This window comes from Bubalus bubalis, chromosome 8 (assembly GCF_019923935.1).
Source record: "Bubalus bubalis isolate 160015118507 breed Murrah chromosome 8, NDDB_SH_1, whole genome shotgun sequence".
Classification (NCBI taxonomy): domain Eukaryota; kingdom Metazoa; phylum Chordata; class Mammalia; order Artiodactyla; family Bovidae; genus Bubalus; species Bubalus bubalis.
In genome coordinates, this window is record NC_059164.1 from 103429014 (window position 1) to 103442817 (window position 13804).

Below are 13804 nucleotides of genomic sequence, written 5' to 3' on the forward strand. Positions count from 1 at the left end.
CTCTATCTCCCAGGAAAGTCATTCTTGTCTTCAGTCCACGGATTCCTAAAAGGCGGAACTAAAGCCTAAGCAAGGCAAGAGAAGGGAAAGAGAGGCTTAGCCTATGAATAGAGAGAAGAGGTGTGCAGGAGAGAGGGGGAAGAGAAAGGATTGTAGAAAGTGGGGAACATTAGATACCGTCCAGGCAGTTCCTATAGACAGAGGACCTGAGGTCTGAGGGGCTTATTCAGATATCACAGTTACAAAGATGGATAAGCTGTCTCCTCCTTTGCTGAGAGGTTTGCTCATTCTACAAGATCTTTGAAGCTTTTGTAGACTTCCTTAAATCTCCCCAAACTCCACCATACCATACCATTTCAACTGAACACGTTAAACATGCCTGTATGGGATGTGGAACTTCCTTGACCAGGGATCAAACCCAGGCCCCTTGCAGTGCAAGGTATGGAGTCTTAACCACTGGACTACCAGGGAAGTCCTAAACATGGTTAACTTTCCGAATACAAATTTGCAAGGTGTAAGCAGTATTTTTTTTTTAAGTGTAAGCATTTATTGTTTTGTTTGCTAAAGCATCATTCAGTAAGTTTTCACTTCACAAAAAAAGATCAGAGACTTGGCTTCTTGACTCCCCAGTCCTGGGATATCATGAGGCAAACTGGTAAAGAGCAAACGGAGAATAATTGACCTGAGAGGTCCCCCAGGGGGGGTCCCTCAAACCACTGCACAGAACAGGTCAGTCACCTTCAGGGTTGTGGCTTTCAAACCGCCAGTCACATTTCAAATGGGCAATCAGAGAGGAGGCCAGGGAGCCCCTTATGGTGTCCCCTGATGGCAGGCCACCACTCCTTGGTCTGCTCCTTCGTTGTTGAATTCTGGACACTGACTTGTTTTAGAAAAATTTCCCTGCCTTAGCTCATCAGGTCAGACTCTGATGGGCAATGTTGGGGCCTATGTGTTGCAAGTTTCTATCCCTGCCTGCCTGTCACAGCCCCTAACCCCACTGCTCCTTAGGGCTGGCTACTGCATCCCTGGGCCATCCCATGGTTGACCCTGACACCATAGCCCTCCTTCCCTATGTGCTCCCGTCCCAGCTGGCTCCCTGGAGCTTTCCCCAGTTTGATGTTCCCCCTGGTCCCTCCCCAGTCCTGGCTCCCCAGCTCCAGGGGGCAGGGTAGCCCTCCAAGGGATTGGCAGGGAGGTGTGCCTTAGAACTTGGAAGACCCTCTCAGCAGTCCTTTCTTCTCCCTGGTCTCCCTGACTGTCCTCAGATTTTCCCCACATTGGAAAATAGGCTTGGAGCTGGAGGTAGTGCCTGGCTTCAGTATGGAAAGGTGCTGATGGGAGGAGGGGGGACGGAGTTCATTTTTCTTGAACTTGAATCCTGCTTTCTCCACCTAGAGCAGCCACAAGTTACAGCAGACCATCTCTTATCCCTGCCCTCCTCTTCCTTCAGCATCCTGATGAAGAGTACGGGGTCTGGGACAGACGGCCAAATTTGGCTCTAGAGCAGGTTGCTTGGCCTCTCTAACTGGGAGCCTCTTAACTGTGCGCTGGAAATAGCAGGTGTACCCACCGCAGGGTATTGTGGGAATTAAAGCATATCTTCAAGTAAAGGATGTAGTACCAGGCCTGGCCCATGGGGGGCACTCTCCCTCAGCTCCTGTTTGTTGGTGGTGGTGGTTCTGTGGCTAAGTGGCGACATCATGGACTGCAGCACGCCAGGCTTCTCTGTCCTCCACTATCTCCTGGAGTTTGCTCAAACTCACGTCCATTGAGTTGGTGATGCCATCCAACCATCTCATCCTCTGTTGCCTCCTGCTGTCCTCAATCTTTCCCAGCAGCAGGGTCTTTCCCAGTGAGTCGGCTCTTCGCATCAAGTGGCCAGTGTATTGGAGCTTCAACATCAGTCCTTCCAATGAATATTCACGGTTGATTTCCTTTAGGATTGACTGGCTGGATCTCCTTGCAGGCCCAGGGACTCTCAAGAGTCTTCTCCAACACCACAGTTCAATTCTTTAGTGCCTGGAAAATCCCATGGACGGAGGAGCCTGGTGGGCTGCAGTCCATGGGGTCGCTAAGAGTTGGACAGGACTGAGCGACTTCCCTTTCACTTTTCACTTTTGTGCATTGGAGAAGGAAATGGCAACCCACTCCAGTGTTCTTGCCTGGAGAATCCCAGGGACGGGGGAGCCTGGTGGGCTGCCGTCTATGGGGTCACACACAGTCAGACACGACTGAAGTGACTTAGCAGCAGCAGCAGCTTTCTTTATGGTCCAACTCTCACATCTGTAAAACCGTAGTTTTGACTATTCGGGCCTTTGTTAGCAAAGTGATGTCTCTGCTTTTTAATACGCTGTCTAGGTTTGTCATAGCTTTCTTTCCAAGGAGCATTTTTGATTTCATGGCTTCGGTCACCATCCACAGTGATTTTGGAGCCCAAGAAAATAAAATCTGTCACTGCTTCCTCTTTTTTCCCCTTCTGTTTGCCATAAAGTGATGGGACCGGATGCCTGTTTGTTATTCTTTCCCTAATCTCTCATTTCTTTGCAGGAGCATAGTGGCACTCAGGGGTCAAGGAGGGAGGAGGGCAGCAGGCCGTGTTTCTTCTCTCCTGAGTTGAATTTCCGCCTCCCCCTACCCTTTATAGGTCCAGGGCCTTCAGCCCGAGCATGGCCATCAGCCCAGAGCTGACATCCCCTCAGTATAAGCCAAGTGAAGGAGAACCGTGGGACCTGGGGAGGGAGGCTAGTCTAAATAAGACGGGGCGAGAACCTGAGAAGCAGCCGTTGAACCTCTAGTCTCCCCCAAATTGCTGAATGTCTACTTAACTTCCTTTGAGATGCTAAACACTTCCTGAGCATCATCTCCTCAGTCCCAGGCACTTCACCTCTGTCAGGGCACCTGATCCATTCCATGCTCCTGGGCAATTAGAGATCACCCCTACCATTTTCTGGGTGGGAAAACCAAGTTCTAAGAGGTGATGTGACTTATTCGAGGTCACACGGGTCCCAGCCTTTTTGTCAAACCAGGTTGCCTGAGAGCAGGGGCTATCCCCAGTGTCAGTCACTCTGGACGGGGGATTCTGGATAAGCATTTAACCCTCGTCCCATCTGGAAGCCACAGGCATCTCTGACACCCCTCCCTAGAGATAACCCTGCTTGGGTTTGTTGTTTTTTAAGTTGCTGAGTCATCCGATTCTTTGTGACCCCATGGACTGTAGCCCACCAGGCTTCTCTGTCCATGGGATTCTCCAGGCAAGACTATTGGAATAGGTAGCCATTCCCTTCTCCAGGGGATCTTCCTGACGCAGAGATTGAACCTGGGTCTCCTGCACTGCAGGCAGATTCTTTACCATCTGAACCACCAGAGAAGCCTGGTGGGTCACTGTGACCCATTCCTTTCCAAATTCTTGCCAGAATGAACTTCTCTCTCAGTGCCAGTGGCCTGCCAGTGGCATACTTGAAAGTCATGCACAGTGTAGATGATAATTGAGAGGTTTGGTTGTTTTTTTTTAATTTTCTATTATTTTATCTAGAGAGCTGGCATGGAGAGGGGAATCGTTTATCTGTGTTCTGGGCCGTCGTGACATTTGGATGAGGTCGAGCAAGGAAGGAGGCTGTCTTTGGGGCAGACAACGTGCACAGCCCCACCTTGACACACCCTTGGTGAGGATTCTCCTTATCCCTTGACCTGAGCCCGTGGAGCCATCTGGGCTGGCAGCCGGGCTTCCTCCGTCTTCCACAGCCATCCTACTCCTTGCCTCCCCAGGAAGCCGTCTTCTGCCTGCTGTTCTGGGCTCTCATCGCATCCGTGGCCCTTTCTCCCCAGCCTGGAGACAGCTGGATGCGAGCTCCTGCCTGGCCCACCACAACCCCTGGCTGCCTCCCTCTGAGGAAATAAAACCAAGTCAAGCATCCCACCCAAACCTCAGACCCAGGCTTGGTTTGTTCTTGGTCTGGAATCAAATGTTGTCCAGGAGGTATGGGATGGGTGGGGAAGTATGGGGCTGGGGAAGTGGAGGCCACCCAGGGGAAGGGGTGAGAGGAGCCCAGACCAAGGACCCTGGGCCTCCTATATCACCCCCTGGCTTTGAGGGACCTGTCTTTTTGGCACACCGCCCGCCCCCCGCCCCCACGCCACTTCATGCTCTCCTGTCCTCTATTTCTTGTACTAGGGCTGGGAGATTGGAAGCTGTGGGGGCCCTGTAGGGGGCGCTGTGGAGTAAGTGGCATTTGTTTATCACTCCCTGGTGGCTCAGACAGTAAAGAATCTGCCTGCAATGCAGGAGACCTGGGTTCCATCCCTGAGTCAGGAAGATCCCCTGGAGAAGGGAAAGGCTACCCACTCCAGTATTCTTGCTTGGAGAATCCCATGGGTGAAGGAGCCTGGCGAGCTACAGTCCATGGGGTTGCACAGTCAGACATGACAGAAGCGACTTACACACACACACACACACACACACACACACAGAGGGACTGCAGACATTTGTCAGAATACCCCTGGAAATCTCAAAGAATCACCAAATTGGCAAATATCATGATACTCTGTCATTTCTGCATAAGCACCGTCTATTTTATTCCTATGCCGCTAGCTTACTTTGAAGGGTCATGTTTTTTTTTTTTTTCACAAAGAATTAAGGCGTTCCTAACTTTACAAGGATGAATGTGTCTTTGACAAAAAGCAGAGAACCAAGACACAGAGGGCCTGCATCTCTCACCATTAGGCAGTCTCCAGGGTCATACTTGTGATTCCCAGTACCCTCTGTCCTTCTGCTCTTCTCTGTTCCTTTTGGAAGACCCAGGAGACTCCAGGGAAAGGAACGAGAGGATGGTGATTGAGATACTCTTTAAAAAGAGTACGGATTTCTGTGTTTAAGCAGGTCCTGGTCTTTCTGGGCACTGTGATTCCAGTACACAGTAGGATAGTCGGACTGACTCTGGATCGTACTTAAGACACAAGGCTTTGCATCTATTTCCTGACCAACTAGGGGATCTCCTCTGACACGAGGGAGAGTCAAGAATCCCCCTCAAACACTTTTGTCACAAGACATTAGGATCTGGGCAGCATACCTCTGGCATTAAAGCCTGCCAGCTCATCTTCCCTGCTAACACCCACCCAGGCACTGACCTCAGCCTTCAGACCTCCAAATGGTGATAAGTCACTGTGTTGCCTCTTGGAGGCCACACTTTGGGGGCACACATTTCTGGAAGGCCCTAAAATCTGATCCACTCCCTGTATCTCTCAGGTCAAATAAGATTAAAATCAAGATACTAGCCAGAGATACAAAATTGTGAATCAACTCTATGCGTGTGCTAAGTTGCTTCAGCTGTGTCCAACTCTTTGCAACCCAATGGACTGTAGCCCACCAGGCTCCTCTGTCCATGGGATTCTCCAGGCAAGAATACTGCAGTGGTTTGCCATTTTCTACTCCAGGGGATCTTCCCCACCCAGGGATCAAACCCAAGTCTCTTAAGTCTCCTGCATTGGTTGTGGGTTCTTTACCACTAGCAAAGCCAGAGACAAACATTGTAAATCCAGTATACATCAATTTAAAAAATAAAAGGCAAGTCAGGAGACTTAAAAAAATTTTTTTTATATGGACCATCTTTTAAAGCCTTTATTGAATTTGTTACAATATTACTTCTGTTTTATGTTTCTTTTTTCTTTTTTTGACATGAGGCATGTGGGATCCTAGGTACCTGACCAGGGATTGAACCTACACCTCATGCATTGGAAGTTGAAGTCTTAACCACTGGACCGCCAGGCAAGTCCCCAAGCCAGGTGACTTCTGACTACCATGGATAGCAGTGCGACCTTGAGCAAGGTGACTTCTGTTTGTGGGTCTCAGGTTCCTGGGGAGATGGGGCCAGATGGCCCTCAGGTCTCTCCCAACCCCCACCCCCTCAGGTGGGCAGGAAAAGCACAAAGCAGCTGCCTGTTTTCACCCTCATCCGGCTCTGTCCTGGGTGACTGGGCGGGTGCCAGGGAGCGCCGAGGCTTCCCGCAGATCACCTAGGAGGTGGGTTCTAACAGCAGCCTCATTTATCAATGAAGCCACTGCCGAGAAGAGCCAGGTACCTTGCCCAGGGCTCCCATGAATGAGCACCAGAGCCCAGCAGTATGACCCCAGACAACCCCTGCCTGCCTTTGCTGTGGGGACGCCAGCAGAAGCTGCTGTCAGGAGCTGCTGTTCTCATCTGCCCAGCATGCAAATGATGAGGTTACAGGTTGCGGGAGGATGAGGTTACAGGACCGAGAGCAGCAGAGCTGCAGGCAGCGTGGCGGGGCATGTGGGCAGAGCTGGAAGGGGTCTCACAGCCCCCCAGGTAGGAGGGAGAGGACCTGCCCAGACCACTGGACCACTCGGCAGCAGCCAAGAGACAGCACTTGCATCAGAGGAGGACTGCAGAGCCAGCCAGGAAACCAGAAGGTGGGAACCAGAGGAGGAGAAATCTCCTGAGAATAATGGAGTCAGTTCAGCTAAAGAGAAGACAAGAGATAGGGGAGGGGGCAGGGAGGGCTGACGTGAGGGAGGAAGTGATGGAAAACAGCACGTGGAGGGGTGTCCTCCCTGAGTGTCCTTTTCCAGCATGATTTCTGATATTTCTCCTCTACTGGCTTAGGGAGTAGATGGATGTGGGTGGCCCAGAGCCAGTTTTTTCATGCCAGAGTCCAACTCTCTGAGGAGCTCATTGCAGGCTGGGGACACTGAGTGGGACCCACGGGTAGGGTGGAGTCAGTGGCGTCTCAAACTTTTTCTTTCCCTGATACTCTCCTTAGGCTTGTGGAGGGGAAAAAAAGCAGATTCTACTCTTTCCCAAAGGCATCCTCATGCAGGGAGACTGGGAAGGGGCCCTGGAATCTGCAGTTTTACAGGCATCCCAGGGGTTTTTGGTGGAGGTGGCTCCTGTCCCCACTGCACGCACACTGGTGAGGGCCTGCTCAAGGTGGGGATGAAGTGCGGCTGCAGCAGGCACGGGGGTGTCCGTTCGCCGTATTTGTTCTGAAGGAAGTGAGCATGTGTGATGGAGGTGGCGGGGAGAGCAGGATGCTGAAAGGGTCTCAGCAGAGAACGGTCCTCCTCAAGAAACTAAGCCCAGTGGGCCTTACCTAGGACAACTTCCCTCCCCCAGGGGACATCTGGCAAATTTTATTGTCACAGCTGGGAAAGGAGAGTGTTTCTGGTATTGAGTGGGTCAAAGGCAGAGGTGCTGTTGAACATCTTAGGACAGCTTCTCCTGCCCCTCCCCTAACGCACAACAAAGAATTATCCTGCCCCAAAGAGCAGAGGTTAAAAACCCTAGAGCCACCCAGGTCACCATCCCCAACCCCTCTCCAGGATCTTGAATAAAAACTTGCACTGCATCACATCTGCTAAGGAACAATGTGACGTGGGAGAGGCTACAATCACAGTCATTTGGCTCAAGTGAAAAAAAGCACCACAGCCAGGTGCATCTCTGTCCCCCCCTCCCATTCTTTTCCAGCCTGTTCCGCAAGCCAGCAGACGCTTTGGATGCACTTCACAAGCGATTGGTGCCACCTAGTGATACTAGAGTTAATACCAGCAGGACTATTTCCAAGAGCTGGAAACTGTTGGTTATTAAGGGGTTTACTGCTTACGCTGTGAAGCTTCTATGGAAATAAAGGAAGACCACCCAAATGAGAACAAGTAGAGGCTATTTATTCAGAACTTTCAAACAGCAAGAGAGTCAATTACAATCAATTGTATTTGGGAGAGCCTCCAGTACAAGTGGAGAATCAAATGCTAGTGGAAAAGGTTGAGAGAGAGAAAAGAAAAGGTGTCAGGTGCCCTGAGTTGAAGGTTGTTAGCTTTGGGAGGCTGGAGGCTGGGGCATCTCGTGTGCCTGGGTTTGGAGAGGTTATTTGGCTTTCTATGATTGGTTCTGAGTTGGTAGTGGGGGCAAAAATTAGAGAAGCTGCAGTCATTGACTTGGAGAAGGCAATGGCACCCCACTCCAGTACTCTTGCCTGGAAAATCCCATGGACAGAGGAGCCTGGTGGGCTGCAGTCCATGGGGTCGCTGAGGGTCGGACACGACTGAGCAACTTCACTTTCACTTTTCACTTTCATGCATTGGAGAAGGAAATGGCAACCCACTCCAGTATTCTTGCCTGGAGAATCCCAGGGACGGGGGAGCCTGGTGGGCTACCGTCAATGGGGTCACACAGAGTCGGACACGACTGAAGCGACTTAGCAGCAGTAGCAGTCATTGACTAAGTCCTGAGTATTCTGGGCCCATTGCTCTAGAGGCTGTGGACCAGAGTTCTGTTGTCATATATGGTCCAGCCAGTGTCTGTTTGTATACCCAGCCTCTTAATTCATTAGCCATTCTAAATACAGTCCTGCTGTTACTAATCACGAAACATTACATAGAGTTATCCATGTGAGAAGCAGCTTGACTGCAAATCAACATCTGTGATTTTCAAAGCCTGCCCTTTCAATTTTTGATTTAGGGTTCATATTTGATGTAACTGTTTGATTTTGCTGTCCATGATGTCTTACTGTGTACAACATTGCTCTCCCAGCTGAAATCCACGTGGGCCTCAGGGACCCCTCAAATGCGCCTGTGTGGGTGACTGTAATTCCTTGAAATGCTGCACCTGTACTACCATCTCCACCACCGCCGCCTCCATCTGCTACTACCTCAGCTCCATCACCACCACCACAAGATCGATGGTTCTCAAACTGTGTTCCCAGGCCCAGAGGCGGCAGCAGACCAGAACTTGTTAGAACTGCAGATTCTCAGGTTCCACACCAACCTACAGGGTCAGACACTGGGGACGGGGCTGGCCCTCAGGGGTTTCTGATGGACACTAAAGTTAGAGAGCCTCCGCTTAAGGGGAATTTCTAGGATGCCACAAGGGGCTCAAGATCTTCCATGATGTTGCCTCCGAATCTGTGAAACAGAACAACTTCTGTTTATCTAGATAATATAAATGACGATACTTGCTAACATTTAGTGACCCTTGGTGTTATGCACGTCACATACAGTTTTGGTTTTCAAAAGTCTAAGAGGCAGGATCTGTTTATACCTCCAACTGACAAGAGAGGAATAGAGGCTCCAAAAGGCGAGGTAACTTGTCCCTAACGTTATACAGGTTACACAGAACTGAAACCAGGCTTATCTGGCTCCAGAATTTTGTTCTTAACTACTGTTAAAGATACCAATTGCCGGACTTCCCTGGCAGTCCACTGGTTAAGACTCCATGCTTCCAGCGCAGGGGGCATTCTTCTATCTCTGGTCTGGGAACTAAGGTCCCATATGCTACATGGAGAAGCCAAGAAAGAAAGAAATAATCAAACAAAAAACATGCTAATTGCCACATTGATGGAAGTCTAGAGAACTTGTATAGCTTTAATCAGAGTCCCCGCCCCAATTTGCCTGAAGTCAAACAGAGGCCCAGACAGACCATCTGAGGTCACCTCTTTTATTTCCGGGGGGGGGAAATAAAAAATTTTTTTATGTATCCTTCCTCCAAACTAATTTTTTAATGTAAAAAGCGATGAGTCAACTGAAGAAAGGGCTGTGGCCTTGGCTAGGCCACGGTGACACTGTGACACTCGACTGAGAACCTGGGCCTGTGGGGATGAGCAGGACTGGACCCGGCTCAGGGAAGCGTCTCCAGGAAGGCTCTGTGGCGCCACGCCCTCTGCTGGTAGACATTCTCAAGGACAGTGCAGTTGCCATAACAGGAATCTTCAAAAATCAGTTGTTTTGGGGATCATAGCTCCCAGGTCAATTCAGTTCAGTCACTTAGTCGTGTACAACTCTTTGCGACCCCACGGACTACAGCACCCCAGGCTTCCCTGTCCATCACCAACTCCCGGAGCTTGCTCAAACTCATGTCCATTGAGTCGGTGATGCCATCCAACCATCTCGTCGTCTGTCATCCCCTTCTCCTCCTGCCTTCTATCTTTCCCAGCATAAGGGTCTTTTCCAATGAGTCAGTTCTTTGTATCTGATGGCCAAAGTATTGGAGTTTCAGCTTCAGTATCAGTCCTTCCAATAAATATTCAGGACTGATTTCCTTTAGGATAGACTGGTTGGATCTCCTTGCAGTCCAAGGGACTCTCAAGAGTCTTCTCCAGCTCAAAAGCATCAATTCTTTGGTGCTCAGCCTTCCTTATGGTCCAACTCTCACATCCATACTTGACCAATGGGAAAATCATAGTTCTGACTAGACGGACCTTCGCTGGCAAAATAATGTCTCTGTTTTTAATATGCTGTCTAGATTGGTCATAGCTTTTCTTCCAAGGAGCAAGCGTCTTTTAATTTCATGGCTGCAGTCACCATCTGCAGTGATTTTTGACGCCCCCAAAAATAAAGTCTCTCATTGTTTCCATTGTTTCCCCACCTATTTGCCACGGAGTAATGGGACCAGATACCATGATCTTAGTTTTCTGAATGTTGAGTTTTAAGCCAACTTTTCCACTCTCCTCTTTCACTTTCATCAAGAGGCTCTTTAGTTCCTCTTCACTTTCTGCCTTAAGCTTATGTCATCTGCATATCTGAGGTTATTGATATTATTGATATTTCTGCCGGCAATCTTGATTCCAGCTTGTGCTTCCTCCAGCCCAGCATTTCTTATGATGTACTCTGCATGTAAGTTAAATAAGCAGGGCGACAATATACAGCCTTGATGCACTCCTTTTCCTATTTGGAACCAGTCTGTTGTTCCATGTCTGATTCCAACTGTTGCTTCCTGACCTGCATACAGGTTTCTCAGGAGGCAGGTCAGGTGGTCTGGTATTCCCATCTCTCTAAGAATTTTCCACAGTTTGTTGTGATCCACACAGTCAAAAGCTTTAGCATAGTCAATGAAACAGAAGTAGATGTTTTTCTGGAATTCTCTTGCTTTTTCTGTGGATGTTGGAAATTTGATCTCTGGTTCTTTTGCCTTTTCTAAATCCAGCTTGAACATCTGGAAGTTCTCAATTCACATACTGTTGAAGCCTACCTAGCTTGGAGGATTTTGAGCATGACCTTGCTAGCATGTGAAATGAGTGTAATTGTGGGGTGCTTTGAACATTCTTTGGCATTGCCTTTCTTTGGGATTGGAATGAAACCTGACCTTTTCCAGTCCTGTGGCCACTGCTGAGTTTTCCAAATTTGCTGGCATATTGAATCCAGCATTTTAACAGCATCATCTTTTAGGATTTGCAGTAGTTCAGCTAGGATTCCATCACCTCCATTAACTTTATTTGTAGTGATGCTTCCTAAGGCCCATTTGACTTCACACTCCAGGATGCTTGGCTCTAGGTGAGTGATCACACCATCGTCGTTATCTGGGTCATTAAAATCTTTTGTATAGTTCTTCTGTGTATTCTTGCCACCTCTTTTTAATATCTTCTGCTTCTGTTAGGTCCTTACTGTTTCTGTCCTTTATTGTGCCCATCTTTGCATGAAATGTTCCTTTGGTAACTCTAATTTTCTTGAAGAGATCTCTAGTCTTTCCCATTCTATTGTTTTCCTCTATTTCTTTGCATTGATCGCTGAGGAAGGCTTTCTTACCTCTCCTTACTATTCTTTGGAACTCTGCATTCAGGTGGATATACCTTTCCTTTTCCCCTTTGCCTTTTGCTTCTCTTCTTTTCTCACCTATTTGTAAGACCTTCTCAGATAATCATTTTGCCTTTCTGTATTTCTTTCTCTTGGGGATGGTTTTTATCACCACCTCCTGTACAATGTTATGAACCTCCATCCATAGTTTCTTTCAGGCACTGTCTATCAGATCTAATCCCTTGAATCTATTTGTCACTTCCAGTGTATAATCCTAAGGGATTTGATTTAGGTTATACCTGAATGGTCTAGTGATTTCCCCTACTTTCTTCAATTTAAGTCTGAATTTTGCAATAAGGAGTTCATGATCTGAGCCACAGTCAACTCCCAGTCTTGTTTCTGCTGACTGTATAGAGCTTCTCCATCTTCAGCTGCAAAGAATGTAATCAATCTGATTTTGGCGTTGACCATCTGGTGATGTCCATGTGTAGTGTCGTCTCTTGTGTTGTTGGAAGGTGTCTGCTATGACCAGTGGATTCTCTTGGCAAAACTCTTGTTAGCCTTTTCCCTGTTTCATTTTGTACTCTGAAGCTTGGCGGGTATAGTTAATGGCTGGCCATACTTAAAACCAGCGGAGTTAAGTATGACTTCTGTCTTGGGAACTTCAAAAGGGTCTGCACATCTTGGGAAGTGAGAGTTGGATTGTTAGCTGGCAGTGCAGGAGTCCCCAAGTTTTCCCGCAATCCTTAGGCTGTGAGTGGCAGGCACACTTCCAGCAGCAGGCATGGGCCATGTCTCCACAGTCATTTCACTGTGGCAGACTTCTCTGGAAGGCTGCCACCCACGTGGAGATAAAGGGTCGTGAATGTAGAGGTAACTGTGGTACCCCAGCGCAGTCAGCCTCCAAGTCCCAAACAGCAGAGTAGAAGCCCACTGGCTTTCCCCTTCTGTCCTGGCTGATTTCCAAGCTCTGCTCTGCTCCTCTTTGCTTTCTAGAGCTATCTGGCCTTCTCTGGTTCTTCATAGTTAAACAAACTCCCCCAGAACCTCACACCAAACACCTTCCTATTTGGGGGCTGAATTCTTTCTGCGGCTGAACACCCTCCTACTCATATCACCCTCCCCTCTTCTCCCAAGTAGCTGCCATCCTGGGGGATTCTCCTCGTTGCTCAAATCTTGGCTCTGTGCACCAGTGCCAAACAGAAATATGGAGACAGAGTTATGGAGGAGAAGGAAAGAGCAGTTTTATTAGTTTGCCAGACAAAGGGGGAACACAGTAGGCTAGCGCCTCAAGAACTGTGCCCACCTCGCTGGTAAAGAGGGAGGGGTTATACAGTCAGGCAAGCGTACCTGAGAAGGATCAAGATGGTAACAGTCTTGCATTCTTCTTCTGCAAAGTTTCAAAAAGGTGAGGTTGCTGACAAGGTTAGAGTGTGCAGCGGCTTGGATGGTTAGGTCTCCTAATTCTTGATGACCCTTTGATCTTGCCTCAGGTGGTTTCCTAGCTGCTCTTCCCTTGATTAGCAACTGTTCTGACCTTTGGGATTAAAAGAAGGTCATGGAGGCTGGAGTCTTGCCTACAAGAAATGGGGGACAAAGAGACCTTCGTGTCCAGGAGCCCCGCAGGGCCCAGCTCCGCATCGTCCCCATTGTTCCCTTCTTTCACGGTGGGATCTTCCTCAAAAGTGATGAGCCTGCCAGGTCAGGATGTGTGTTTACGTGTTCCCAGGACCTCGCAAGTAGATACTATTGAGCTTCGATAAATACTAGATTGAGTTTAAGAAATATAGACTTGGCTGAATGAATGATCACTCTTTACGGAGCCACAGCCCCGGGTCCAAATACGTTCCCCAAATCAGGGCAGCCTGAGAATCCCGCCGTCCAAGGACAACACTCCCCACCCCGCTCCTCCCACCACCCTCCCGGTCCCGCTCTATTGAAAACCAGACCTGTGTTCAGGAACCGGCTGTCAATTTACCCGGCGTTCCGCGTTTCCACGCTCTTTGTAAGGAAAGCTACAATGTCATTGGAGAGACAGACGCACAGTGGAGAGACCAGGTGTGGAGGGCGCGTTTGGCGTTAATTCTATTTGTGGGACCCGAGGACCCGAGGCGGAGAAGGCAATGGCAACCCACTCCAGTATTTTTGCCTGGAAAGTCCCATGGACGGAGGAGCCTGGTAGGCTGCAGTCCATGGGGTCGCTAAGAGTCGGGCAAGACTGAGCGACTTCACTTTCACTTTTCACTTTCATGCACTTGAGAGGGAAATGGCAACCCACTCCAGTAT

General features: G+C 49.0%; 1 long non-coding RNA gene across 2 annotated transcripts; it reads right to left on the bottom strand.

Moving 5' to 3' along the window:
* Positions 1–9144: 9144 nt before the first annotated feature.
* Positions 9145–13742, bottom strand: LOC123334820. Of its 2 annotated transcripts, XR_006552979.1 has the most exons (3): positions 13468–13742; positions 12869–13095; positions 9145–9283 (listed from the first exon to the last, which is right to left on the bottom strand). It is a non-coding gene; the product is annotated as an uncharacterized LOC123334820 (long non-coding RNA). The 2 variants fall into 2 exon arrangements; XR_006552978.1 differs by lacking the exon at positions 13468–13742 and having other exon boundaries at positions 12869–13457.
* Between the last annotated feature and the right edge of the window lie 62 nt (positions 13743–13804).